At 40.4% G+C, this 12,011-nt stretch overlaps 1 protein-coding gene across 4 annotated transcripts in view; it reads left to right on the plus strand.

The window, feature by feature from the left end:
- Positions 1–775: 775 nt before the first annotated feature.
- Positions 776–12,011, plus strand: part of LOC147002879 (uncharacterized) — a 43,323-nt gene continuing 32,087 nt past the window's right edge. The window contains exons 1-3 of one of the 4 annotated variants that reach the window (XR_015047826.1): positions 776–1,121; positions 2,465–2,580; positions 5,352–5,845. The gene's annotated coding sequence lies outside the window, so the exon portion shown is untranslated. Of the gene's footprint in view, positions 1,122–2,464; positions 2,581–3,578; positions 4,048–5,351; positions 5,846–12,011 lie in introns of those variants that run through there. The other 3 variants (XR_015047825.1, XM_085841399.1, XM_085841398.1) reach the window with 3 other exon arrangements.

The raw sequence follows: 12,011 nt of genomic DNA on the forward strand, positions 1-12,011 counted from the left end.
GAGCATATATAAAAATATATAATAAACAAAATCTTATTCCAAAATTATCCTGAAGCTAGATGACTGCCATCAGTCCTGGTAAGGGTTAGGCTTCGCGGGGCGTGGTGGCACATGCTTTTTAATCCCTACACACAGGACCTCAAGCCTGGCCATGCCCTTTTGGAAAAGAGGGAGAACGGGGATGGATGGCTTAAAACACCCAAATGTTGCCAGCCCACCCAACAGAGATGAGTTGGTAATTCTGAGGTAAACCTCAGAAAAAGAAGAGTTCTAAGGATTTTCCCTTTCGTCCTGCTGGGCCACCTGGGAGGCCAAACATCAGGCTTGCCCTTGGCCGGGCCTAACCCCCCCGGCTGGTAAAGGTTTATGCACGCCGAGGAAGGTGAGTTTTTTCTTCCCGCTTCCAAGCACTGAGTGACCGGGCCACCATCAGCCTAGGCTCCCGAGCTCAGGACCCATAGCTGTCCCAGCAGTCCTTGCAGAGCGACAGAGCTGAGGGAAATGCCGACTGGGCCGCCATCTGTCTGTCAGCATCAGCCACGTGGAACTGGAGGAGCCCCGGAATCTGCTCTCTAAACCCGCGCCAGGCCCACGGCGCGCCGGGGAACTCGGAAAACAATGGCTTCGCCCGGCAGCCGGGAGCCCAGAGCGGGCTAGGCGGCTCCCAGGCCACACCGCGCCTCAACCAAACCTGGGCTCTTAGTCCCGCCTCGCTGCTCAGCGCGGATTGGCGGTAGGGATCAGCTCTGTCGCTGATTGGACAGCGGCGAAGTCGCTCCTGCAGACCATCGCGTCTGGCCGCAGTGGAGCTCTAAGTGTCCTTTCAGACTTCAGGCCGCGCCGTCCGAGAGTCGGGGCCCTTTGAGGTGGCTTAGGCGGTATCCCTGAGTTGACAGCATCACCCCGTCCCGCGTCCTCCTCCCCTCTGTTTTGTTTTTCATCTCTCCCTCCTCCCTCCAGTCCCCGACGACTGGCCCTAGACCCTCGCTGAAGGTGAGGAGCTGAGCCGCCGGCGAGTGGGCCGCTCCGAAATGGCCGCTGCCTTGAGCTGTCTAAAATGGCGGTCTCGTGCTCGGCTGGGGACCGCGACGCGGCTCTGCAGCCCAGCCGCGGCCGAGACGGTAGGCCGATGGAGATGGAGTGGAAAGGTGTTGGGTGTGTTGACACGACTTCATGTCGATGGCACAGTCGACCTTCCTGGGGCGAGAGGAATCCTGAGGCACTGGTAGGCTAGGGCAGGAAGCGTGCCTCCGGGGGCGTGGTGCTCGGCGAGCAGTGCACCCTGGCCCGCAGGGATGGCTGTCACTGGCCGCAGGGCGAAGTGACCGCGTTGAAATACTTCTAGGTCCTAGTGGAGCTGCCCGGCCCCTCCTGCTTCCTAACCTTTGCGATTGGCCTGCGCTCCCGTTCACACCTAGGACCGCCCGGCAGCAAAGGGCCCCTAAGGGGACACCCTAGTGTTCCCTGAAAGGAACTGGAAATTTAGGAGGACAGATGCTTTGTCCCCAAGAGCTGCTGGGATGTACCTCTGAAGAGAAAGGAATAAGGGGCCCTTTTAAGAAAACGAAGCTCCTTTTTTTTTTTTTTTTTTGTGCCCACTTGACAACGAGGTGGGGAAATTTTCATTTTCTGGTGAACCAGTGGCTCCGAGAAGCTCTCTGTTATGCTAAATTTAAATCGAGGCTGGAAGGAGAGTCCACTGCTAAGGAATAGGTTTTCTAACTGCTGCTTGGTTTAAGATTGCTGCCTTCGCCTGTTACAACACGCTGGCAATCTGTTTGTACACACACACCAACCTCTAGTACCAAATGCTCGTTATGCTTGATGAAGTAGAAAACTCCCAAGTACTGTCGAGGCACGTGGGCTGCACAGTCAGTTTGGGAACTCTGTTCATTCTTCACTGACTAAATGTGTTAACCTAGCAGGTGCCAGCTTCCCTGTATCTTTCTCTAAAATGCAGTCGTTGATAATCTCAGGTTCTTGACAATTAGATGAATTGACCTATATGAGGAATTGGGCACAGATACTAACAGGCCACAGAAAATAAGAGTTACTCAGTAAGCATTAATTGTTAGAGTGGGGACAGACTGATTATAGTAACAGCATACGTCATGTAACACTTGCATATCTAATTCCACTTTAGATTGAGTTTTTAGTTTTAGAGATATTGAAATGGGGCTGTATTTAAAAAAAAAAAAAAAAAGCTCAGTTGGTTTTTATTCCCACCACCACCACCCCCGAATATTTCTATGTCAGTGGGTAAAAAAGCATTTCAAAGCAAGGAAATTACCAGAACAGTAAGTGGAATAGAAAATATTAGCATATTTACTTCACTACATCCCAAGAGCTGCATTGCAGTGAAAAATCATTTGTATTGACTATATTTAAAATATGATAAGTTGTCATCGTAGACGTTTATACTTCTGCTTGTTGCAGTGTCTGATTTTAACTTTTCTTATTCTAGGCTTCTGGTTACTCCCGTTCCCACCCTATCCCTTAATTTTAGTTTTCTGAAGAATCTGCAGTTCAAGCTATCAAGGTGGAGAGAGCAATTACAGAAAGACGTGTTCATTGTTTCAGGTATTTTACCTACCAGGAGAACCATTTTGATGGAAGAGCTAAAAGGATAGGATAGAGCTTAATCCTTAAGCATATGGCATTTAAATCAACAGGAACAATCTGTATTCCTTTACAAATTTAATTTAAATCTTAGGAAACAATATTCATTAGACGGTCTTAAGTTTGCATTACCCTTGTATTACATGAGAGAAAAATCTATTAAAGTGAGTTTATATTTTCTTAAGATTCTGACCTTTGGCACAACAGTAGGCAGAATAACTAGTAACAGTATGCATTATTTTAAATATATCTTAATTAAGATAATATAAGTTTATATTTTAAACTGGAGAAGTAGTATCTACTTTTTGGTCTATAGTTTACTTTTCATTGTTAACACATAATGCTTAGAATACACTAGAGTTCTCTGTCTTGGAACAATGTGTATTTTTAATACAGCTTATTAGAATTCTTGCAGCTCTGAAGGGAGACTTCTGATATATAATACTATCAACATTGAGTGCATCTAATGGCAATAGTTACCAGAAAGATAAAAGATTCAAAAGTATTATACACTATGAGATTAGGTTGGTAAATTAAGCCTACAAAGTCTGTTTTGGTACATAAAGTTTTATTGGAACACCCACCCATTCTTTGATCTGTTCTTATGCTATAACTACAGAGTTGAATAGTTGCAACAGAATCTGTATAACCAACAAAGCAAGCATTTTTACTGTATGGTCTTAAATATTTACCAACATTTGCCATGGAAGGGTTCCTAAAGATGTTTCTAAAGATCCCTTCCTCAAAAATGTACATACAAACTCATTATTTCTTACCCTACTAAGTCCCAGGTAATTTTGAATAATGTTAATATTCTCTTGAGTGTTTCGAGAAAGAAAATTGATACTAGCAATAATAGTTTTTCTTTATAGTTTTAGTATAAGATGATTTGAATGTAAGTTAAGAATACTAAACACATTTCTATAGTTTTTATTTTTATGTGATAATCTACCTTTAAGAAAGATGTGCATACCAGAGCACCAGGAAGTTGCATGAGAGATCACCTGATAAAAGAACAAGTGATGTCCATCTTCATGAGGATGTGTAGGTAGCATTACAAATTAACTTGTGTGCTTCTGTAGATCTCTCTTTTCTTTGTTTCTTGTCCTACAATTTCAAAACATTTGTGATACTCGGTGTTAAGTCTAAATTAACCATGTTTTGTGCCACAAACTCATTATCCTTTGCTAAAACAAGGAAATCTTAAATAAGAAGTAGACTTGTTTGTTACCAACCAGTATCTCAATCAGAATGTCAAAAACAAGGTTGGTATAGTACAAAGTAAAGATGAACCACTGCAATCTTCAGTTTCTGAAAAACCCGAAAGTGGGCTTTCTAGGGTCAAATTTGTGTCCAATTCCAATAAAATAGCAACATTTTGTAAAAATAAATAAAAAACTAAATAAATAAGAAGAAAATGTGATGAAAGTTATTTGTCCTTTGCATTTATTTACTCTGGAAATCTAGATGAACCTCATGCTTAGTGTGTACTATATAAGAAAACTTTATCCCGTAGCTCTTTAGTCCCTATTAGCTTGGAAGACATTTAGAAACTAAACATGTTGCGTATAAGGACAAAGACATAAGCTTTTTCAAGCAACATCTTGATTTACCTGAAAACAAAACCTCCAGCACCTAAGATTGTCAATACAGAGACTGAAAGTGTTACAGAAGCAGCGTACAGTGAAGGCTACAACCTAGCCCTGAGTGGAGAGGCTCATTGTTGAAGAATTGCTTATTAAACCTTGTGCAAAAGATGTAGTGATGCAGATGGTTGATGAACAGTATAGTAAAAAGGGAGATGCAGTACAACTCTTGAACAGTACTGTGGTCCATCGAATTAAAGATCTAGCTGCTGATATTGAAGAAGAACTTGTTTGTAGACTGAAATTTTGTGATGGGTTTTCACTGCAACTAGATGAATCAGCTGATGTTTCAGGACTTGCTGTGCTGCTTGTGTTTATTCATTATAGATTTAATAAATCTATCGAGGAGGACCTACTCTTATGTGGATCTTTACAGCGTAACACAACTGGTGAAGAAATATTCAACTGTATCAACAATTTTATGCAGAGACATGAAATTGAATAGAAGAAATGTGTTGATGTTTGCAGTGCTGTTTCTAGGGTAGTGGATGGGAAAAATTGCTGAGGCTGTCACCTTAAAACATGTAGCTCCAGGAAGAACAAGTAGTCACTGCCTATTATATCGGCATGCATCAGCAGTTAAAATAATGCCTCCATCTGTAAAAAATAGATCAAGCAGTACACATTATCAGTTACATTAAAGCTGGATCACATGAATCCCAGTTACTAAAAATTTTATGTGAGGAAATGGCTGCTCAGTGCTCAGCTCTTCTGAGTGTAGAGCCAAAGCTCAAAGTCTTATAAGAAACTTACTTTGAGAAAGCCACCTTACTTCTATACTCAAATTTTGATAAACGTCTTTATACAGTTAATAAAGTTAATCTGTGGTGTTATCATGCAGCATCTAAGTTCTGCTCTTTTAAAATATTTTCTGTGACAAGTGATGATAATGCTTGAGTTAGAAATCCATTTATGGTAACTGTTAAACCAGCCTAATCAGGCTCAGAACCACGAAAGCCTGATTGATTTAACATCTGAATCCCAAGTGAAGCAACATTTCAGTGAACTGACACCTTTGGAGTAGCCTAATTCAAGAATATCCAAACATTGCAAGACGTGATGTTCACATACTTCTTCCTTTTACAGCAATGCACCTGTGTGACACGGGTTTTCATATTATGCTGCAACAAAAACAAGTACAGGAAAAGACTTGATGCTGCGGCTTAAATGCGGATCTGACTTAGCAACATCACACCTAATATTAAACCTGTGTGTAGTAAAAAGACATAGAAACACTATTCTCATCTAAATTGAAGGGGTTTGCATGTCTTATTGTTAATGTAAGTTGAAAATAAAAGATGGATTTATCTCTGGTATTGAGATTTTAAGAAAATGAGTCAAAACTTCAAACATGTTATTGCTATTATTTCTTACATTGTAAATTTCAAAGGGTTCCATAGTTACAACTAGGAAATGATGGTCTGTAAGACAAAAGTCTAGTTCCTTACTTAGTGTAGCACTTAGGATGTGCTCCCTACCTTTTTCCTATCCATCCTTGCCCTACAAACATCTACTTCTATGAAATGTCTTTCCCTTCCATAAAAATATCAGTTTCATGCTTTCACATAGTCTCTGGTGACTCCTACTTTTCTTTTCTTTTTTTTTCTTTTCTTTTCTTTTCTTTTTTTTTTTTTTTTTTCAAGACAATTTCTCTATATAGCCCTGGCTGTCCTGGAACTCACTCTGTAGACCAGGCTGGCCTTGAACTCAGAAATTCGTCTGCCTCTGCCTCCCAAGTGTTGGGATTAAAGGCGTGCGCCACCACATCCAGCGACTCCTACTTTTCAATACTACGATTTATTTTGTCACAGTGCTTTTTCTAGATATTTTAGGTTTTTATCCTATTTTATTCTGGTGTGGGTTGTGTGTGTGTGTGTGTGTTGATGATGATGATTTCCAATGTTATTGGCTGAACTTTTAGAGGATCTTACCTAGTTCTCTACTTTATTATCTGACAAAAGCCTTTATTAAAGTTCACTAAAAAGGAGGGGAGCAAAATGGTGAAGGAGAACCAACAAAAACTTGGAAATGGAGAGGTCCTACTTCTCTGGTTGGTGTGGTGGGAAGTGCACACATGTTACACTTGGGTTTTTTGCTAATGGCTTAGGTATCCTGCCAAGTAGAATTCAGTGTGAACCTTCTACAGAAATCATTGAAGAATGTTCTAACATTTTGATAGAGGCCAAACTACAGAAGGAAAGGAGCAGAAGTATGGAAGTATGAAGAATATTTTAGATATTTTCTTAAGTTTTTTTAGATTATTGCAAATTCCATTGTACTATGGCCTAAATTGATGAAATTAGTGTGTGTGTGTGTGTGTGTGTGTGTGTGTGTGTGTGTGTTAAATACTTGGTTGACTTATTTGTTTAATTTATAATGCTATTAATTGGCACTATCTTGGAAAACTTTTTTTAAATTCCTGTTGATTTGCTGTCTCTGGACTACTTTTTCCAAGTCATGTCACATAATCTTGGTAACCATTTCTGTTAGATATTTTGTGTTGCTCCTGTATTCAAGAGCTACTACAGGTAGTCATTATTTAATCTCATTTACTGAAACATTTATTCTCCTGCTTTGGCAAATTGTGGTAAAATATCTTAGAATCAGATGTCCTGCTACTTAGCTAGATATTTGACTACAGCATTCTGAACTCTCTTAAACTTCCATTAATTTATTTTTAAAATTAGTTTTTCAGGATAATTTTGAAAATTAAGTGAGACAGCCGGGCGGTGGTGGCGCACGCCTTTAATCCCAGCACTCGGGAGGCAGAGGCAGGCGGATTTCTGAGTTCAAGCCCAGCCTGGTCTACAGAGTGAGTTCCAGGACAGCTAGGGCTACACAGAGAAACCCTGTCTCGAAAAAACCAAAAAAGAAAAAGAAAAAAAGAAAATTAAGTGAGAATATGTTTAAAGACCAATCCAGAATTGGTATATGGCATGTGTTCTCTACCATATCCAGCATCCCAGATAAACTTGATTCAACAATTCAGGAAACATTCAATAGAACACACATATTTTGATCTAGGGGAAAATGAAGTACTTCTGTCCAGGTTTCCCCCCACTCCTGCCTTTGTCAGCTTAGTAAAAATCGATTTATCTGTCATTTGCCTTAGTAAACATGTTGAGGGGTTTTGGGGGTTTTTTGTTTGTTTTTTGTATAGTCCTGGATGTCCTTGAACTCACTCTGTAGACCAGGCTGGCCTCAAATTCAGAAATCCGGCTGCCTCTGCCTCCCAAGTGCTGGGATTAAAGGCGTGTGCCACCACTGCCCGGCTAACGTGTTATGATTAATGTTTATAATAATACTGGAAGACTTGGGCTTGAGTGAAGTAACACACTGAGTAGCAAAGTTTAGTCTTTCTCAAAGACGGTACTTTGTCACTGCCCTGCAGACTTTTCAAAGAAAAGAAGACAGTGACTTTATAAGTTCAGTACAACAGTAGCTCCTAAAATCCAAATATTCTTTGAAATCCGTCTTCTAAATTCATCCAAAGTGGATTATCTACTTTATAACTTTATTTTTCTGAAAAAAAATACAAATTTCTTTAATATAAAGTTAAATATTCAAAAATGCATCATAGTTTCCTATACATGCAATACATTTTATGTACAAACCCTGGTATTAAACATGCCTCGGTTTGAGAAGCATTTCTGCATCTGTCTTGTACTGAACTCTGACAACTAAAAGATTCTTATGTGTTAAATCTCTCTCCAGGATGTCTCACTCTTCAAATGTATTACTTCCCTATCTTTTCCTAAACTGCATTTTTAGCCGTCCACTTTGTTCTATTTATCCAGTCATATTAACTGGGACCCTGTTTCCTGCTATTAGACCTCGTGCCCAACTTGACACCAACTCAAGTGTTCTGAAACCTATCTGGCCTATTCTATTATGAAGTATGTAACTGGGGAAAATGAACTTTAGCATGTAAAGGTGGGTCTGATGCCTGCTGAAAAGTAGACTAACTCCATACCACACTTCTAAATCGTTCTAATCTGTTAGTTACAACTGGGTCCCCAAAGAGAAGATTCTTTTCTTCTGTGTTTAAACACTTGTCCTTCGCAGTTGGCTGGCTGTTCTTAAAACCCAAAGTTAGCCATTCTGCCTGTCTCCCTTTCTTGACTGTTTACAAGCCCTGTGTTTATTGTGCCAGGCAGCATTTTTAAGAACAGTATGGGAACCTTTCTCTCCAGCCTGAAGGAAGATACTATCTGATATATCTTACACATGAGCACACTCTCCTGCACACGCACATATACACACACATACACACACACACACACACACACACACACACAGGAAATGTTAAAAGGAGAAATAAATAACTTCACTTAAAATAGCTACTTGAGGGCTAAATGATATTTTCAAGGCACCAGCAATGACAGCTACCTGGCCTGCGTATCTCTAAAGCAGTGCCACTTTGATGTGTTGAACCCCAAAGGACTTTCTTATCTTTAATCTCTGTATTTCAAATAGTTCAAATTGCTTAGATTTCTTAATGAGGACTGTGCCTTTTTAGTCTTGATATACATCTGCACATAAATACAGTGGTAGTCAAAGTCTGTTTCTTCTTCCTCTTCCTCTTCCTCCTCCTGCTCTTCTTTTTTTAAGACCTGTTTCTCTATAGTCCTGGCTGTCCTGGAACTAGCTCTGTTACAAGGTAGCCTCAAACTCAGATTTGCCTGCCTCTGTCTCCCAAGTGCTGAGATTAAAGGCATGTGTCAGCCAGCTTGGTCTACAGAACAAGTTTCAAAACAGCCAGACCTATACAGAAAAAAACCTGTCTCACCACCCCTGCCACACTCCAACCCTGGCAAAAGGCATGTGCCACTACCACCTAGCCAGATTCTTATTCATATTCATTCATTCATTCATTCTCTCTCTCTCTCTCTCTCTCTCTCTCTCTCTCTCTCTCTCTCTCTCTCTCTCTCTCTCCCTCCCTCCCCCCCCCCTCTTTGGTTTTGGGTTTTTTGGTTTTTTTCGAGACAGGGTTTCTCTGTATAGCCCTGGCTATCCTGGAATTCACTCTGTAGACCAAGCTGGCCTTGAACTCAGAAATCTGCCTGGCTCTGCCTCTCAAGTGCTGGGATTAAAGGCATGAACCACCATCACTCGGCCGCCAGATTTCTAATGATAGAAAAGTGGATTGAATTTTCTAGTTAAAGGGTAAAATATAATTCATGAGAGAGTTGCTTTATGAAGCCTTCCTTAAACAGGATTAAAAATGAACCTGTATTTCAAGAGCTTCAAAGGCAGCATTTATGGGAAATTCCCTATTGCCTTAAGATTGTTTTATTCCCTAAAATGTAATTTACCTATAACTTATAAAATGGTCTCTCAGCTTTGGAAATGTATTTGTGGAACTGCTGCATGTTTCATTTTAAGTTACTATAACTGACTACTGTTAATTAGCACAATGGAAAGAATTCTGGAGTAAGTATCAAGAGACTTGTGTTCTGTAACTAATTAACTGTCTTAAAGTTCATCCCTCTCTAGGCTTTAGTTAATTTTTTAAATGAAAGGGATTGAACTGAAGTGAGCTCTAAAATTCTTACCAGATAAGATCAAATTTTAAATTCAAATAAGGATTTAGGGTATAATTTTAATTTTTTTCAAAACCCATTTTAAATGATTGTTCTTAAATGCTTAATTTCCCTTTAGCCCACCACTCACCAGAGGTAGTGGGAAAGAAAGGATATGGGGGAAGTGGACCAGTTTAGAAAGGTTTTTTGGAGCAACTCCTGTCTGTGTTGTCTGGAAATCAGCAATTCATTTCACAGGTTAGCAGGCGGCAGCAGCTTGATCCACTTGCAAACACCTCATGGATACACCAGCAGTTCAGTTTGGTACAGCTGGGTTAGCAACAGTGGTGACATGACCTAGCAGAGACAGTCAGGCCTCAGCCTTGGCTTGATTCAACAGGAGGGACCAGCAGGAACACCAGGAGAAGTTCTCAGCTGTGCCTCTCTCAGTAAAGGGAAAGATCAGTGAAGACATGAAACCCACAGTTGCACAGCTAGCTCTATAAGCAAGCCAAGCTCTGCTTCCTGCACTGTTCAGAGTCCTGTTTATACCCTCCAAACATTACATGTCTCCCATGAGTCTTGCCTCAGCACATGTGTCTGTCTCAGGTCAGACACATCACCCTGCCTGAATCCACAGAAGCAGCAAGAAACTACAGCATACCACTAGAAGTGTTTTGTTGAGTTTCTGTCTATGGAGTCTCAACAAATGCAGCTCAACTATGCAAGGTAAAGCCAACCAATATATGCATGTCCTTAGCAAAGAATCCTTTATCATGTATCCTTTCAAGTGCTTGCTTTAACAAAACATCCTTTCTCCTGTGTCTGCTTCAGCAAAATGTTTCTTCACGAGTCTGCTTTAATCTTTCACACCTGTGTCCACTTTAACAAAAAGTTCCCTCCCATGTTTGCCCCACCAAAACACCATCCAACCAACTTTCCAAAGAACCCTTAATTTCCATTTCATTAGGGACTCAATTATTTGAAATTTAAATTTGGGATATTTGTGGAGATATGGTTCAGATGTTCAGAACATTTGTTGTTCCTGCTGAAGACCCAGTTTGGTTGTCAGCACCCATATTACAGCTCACAATTTGAAACTCTAGTTCCAGGGGATCCAACCCTTTGAATCTCTGAGTGTACCAGGCACATATGTAGTACACTTACGTACTTGCAAGCAAACACTCAAACACATTGTTTTTTTAAAGGTTCTGGCTTTTATTTTATAGACATGTGTTTCTTCTAGTACTATTGACTATCGAACTTTGATCATGAAGGCACGTTGGATTTTATGACAAAGTTTGTGTGTCTGTCTGTGTGTGTGCTGGCTGTTAAGTTAGAGGTAAAATATTAAGGGTTAGGGTTTGTTAAGGACTGAGCAAACTATTAAGGTGGAGATCTGCACGCTGTCCCTGCCATCCCTGGAACTGAGGCAGGAGGGTGGCCTGATGGTACGGATGAAAATCTTTTTCTTCCTTTTTTTTTTTTTTTTCCTTTTCGAGACAGGGTTTCTCTGTGTAGCCCTTGCTATCCTGGAACTCACTTTGTATACCAGGCTGGCCTCGAACTCAGAAATTCCCCTGCCTCTGCCCCCCAAGTGCTGGGATTAAAGGCATGCGCCACCACTGCCCGGCCTCAAACACATTTTTTAAAATCTTTAAAAATAAAATATTTTTTTTCTTAGAAGCCAACCTTTTTCAATTACTCTTTTACCACTTCATATCAGTCAAATGAAAATTAACAAATTGCCCTTTCATGGATACTGACTGTAAAGAATGAAGTGTTTTGGAGCGAGGGAGACATGTTTTGACTTTTGGGAAACATTTAAGGAAAGGCTAAAGTGTGAGGAGTTAGGTCCAGTTGTCTTTCGATTGTATAGATGGGGAGCTCAGTCAGGACATGTGGTGGTGATCAGTATCATCAGATGGCTTTTCTCTCAGTGGACCAACTTGGAAATTCATGGATTTTTTTTTAAGCTTAGGCTAAGTTAGTCCTGAATTGGCTATATAACTGAAATTAGCGATTAGGACCTGTTCAATTTTCTTTCCTTTGCTGGAGATTAGTAAGATGATGAAACTTTAAAAACAAACAAAAGCACCTTAGTAAGTCATGATCTGTAGAGGAAGTAACGGGCAGAGTCGTTTGAGTAGTTCTCGACCTTAAAAGTTGCTTTCTGTCAAAAGCTTTAAATAAAGCTTCCTAAAGGAGCCATTAATATAAGCTT

Source organism: Mus caroli, unplaced genomic scaffold (genome assembly GCF_978045245.1).
Source record: "Mus caroli unplaced genomic scaffold, Mus_caroli_1 scaffold_8, whole genome shotgun sequence".
Lineage (NCBI taxonomy): Eukaryota > Metazoa > Chordata > Mammalia > Rodentia > Muridae > Mus > Mus caroli.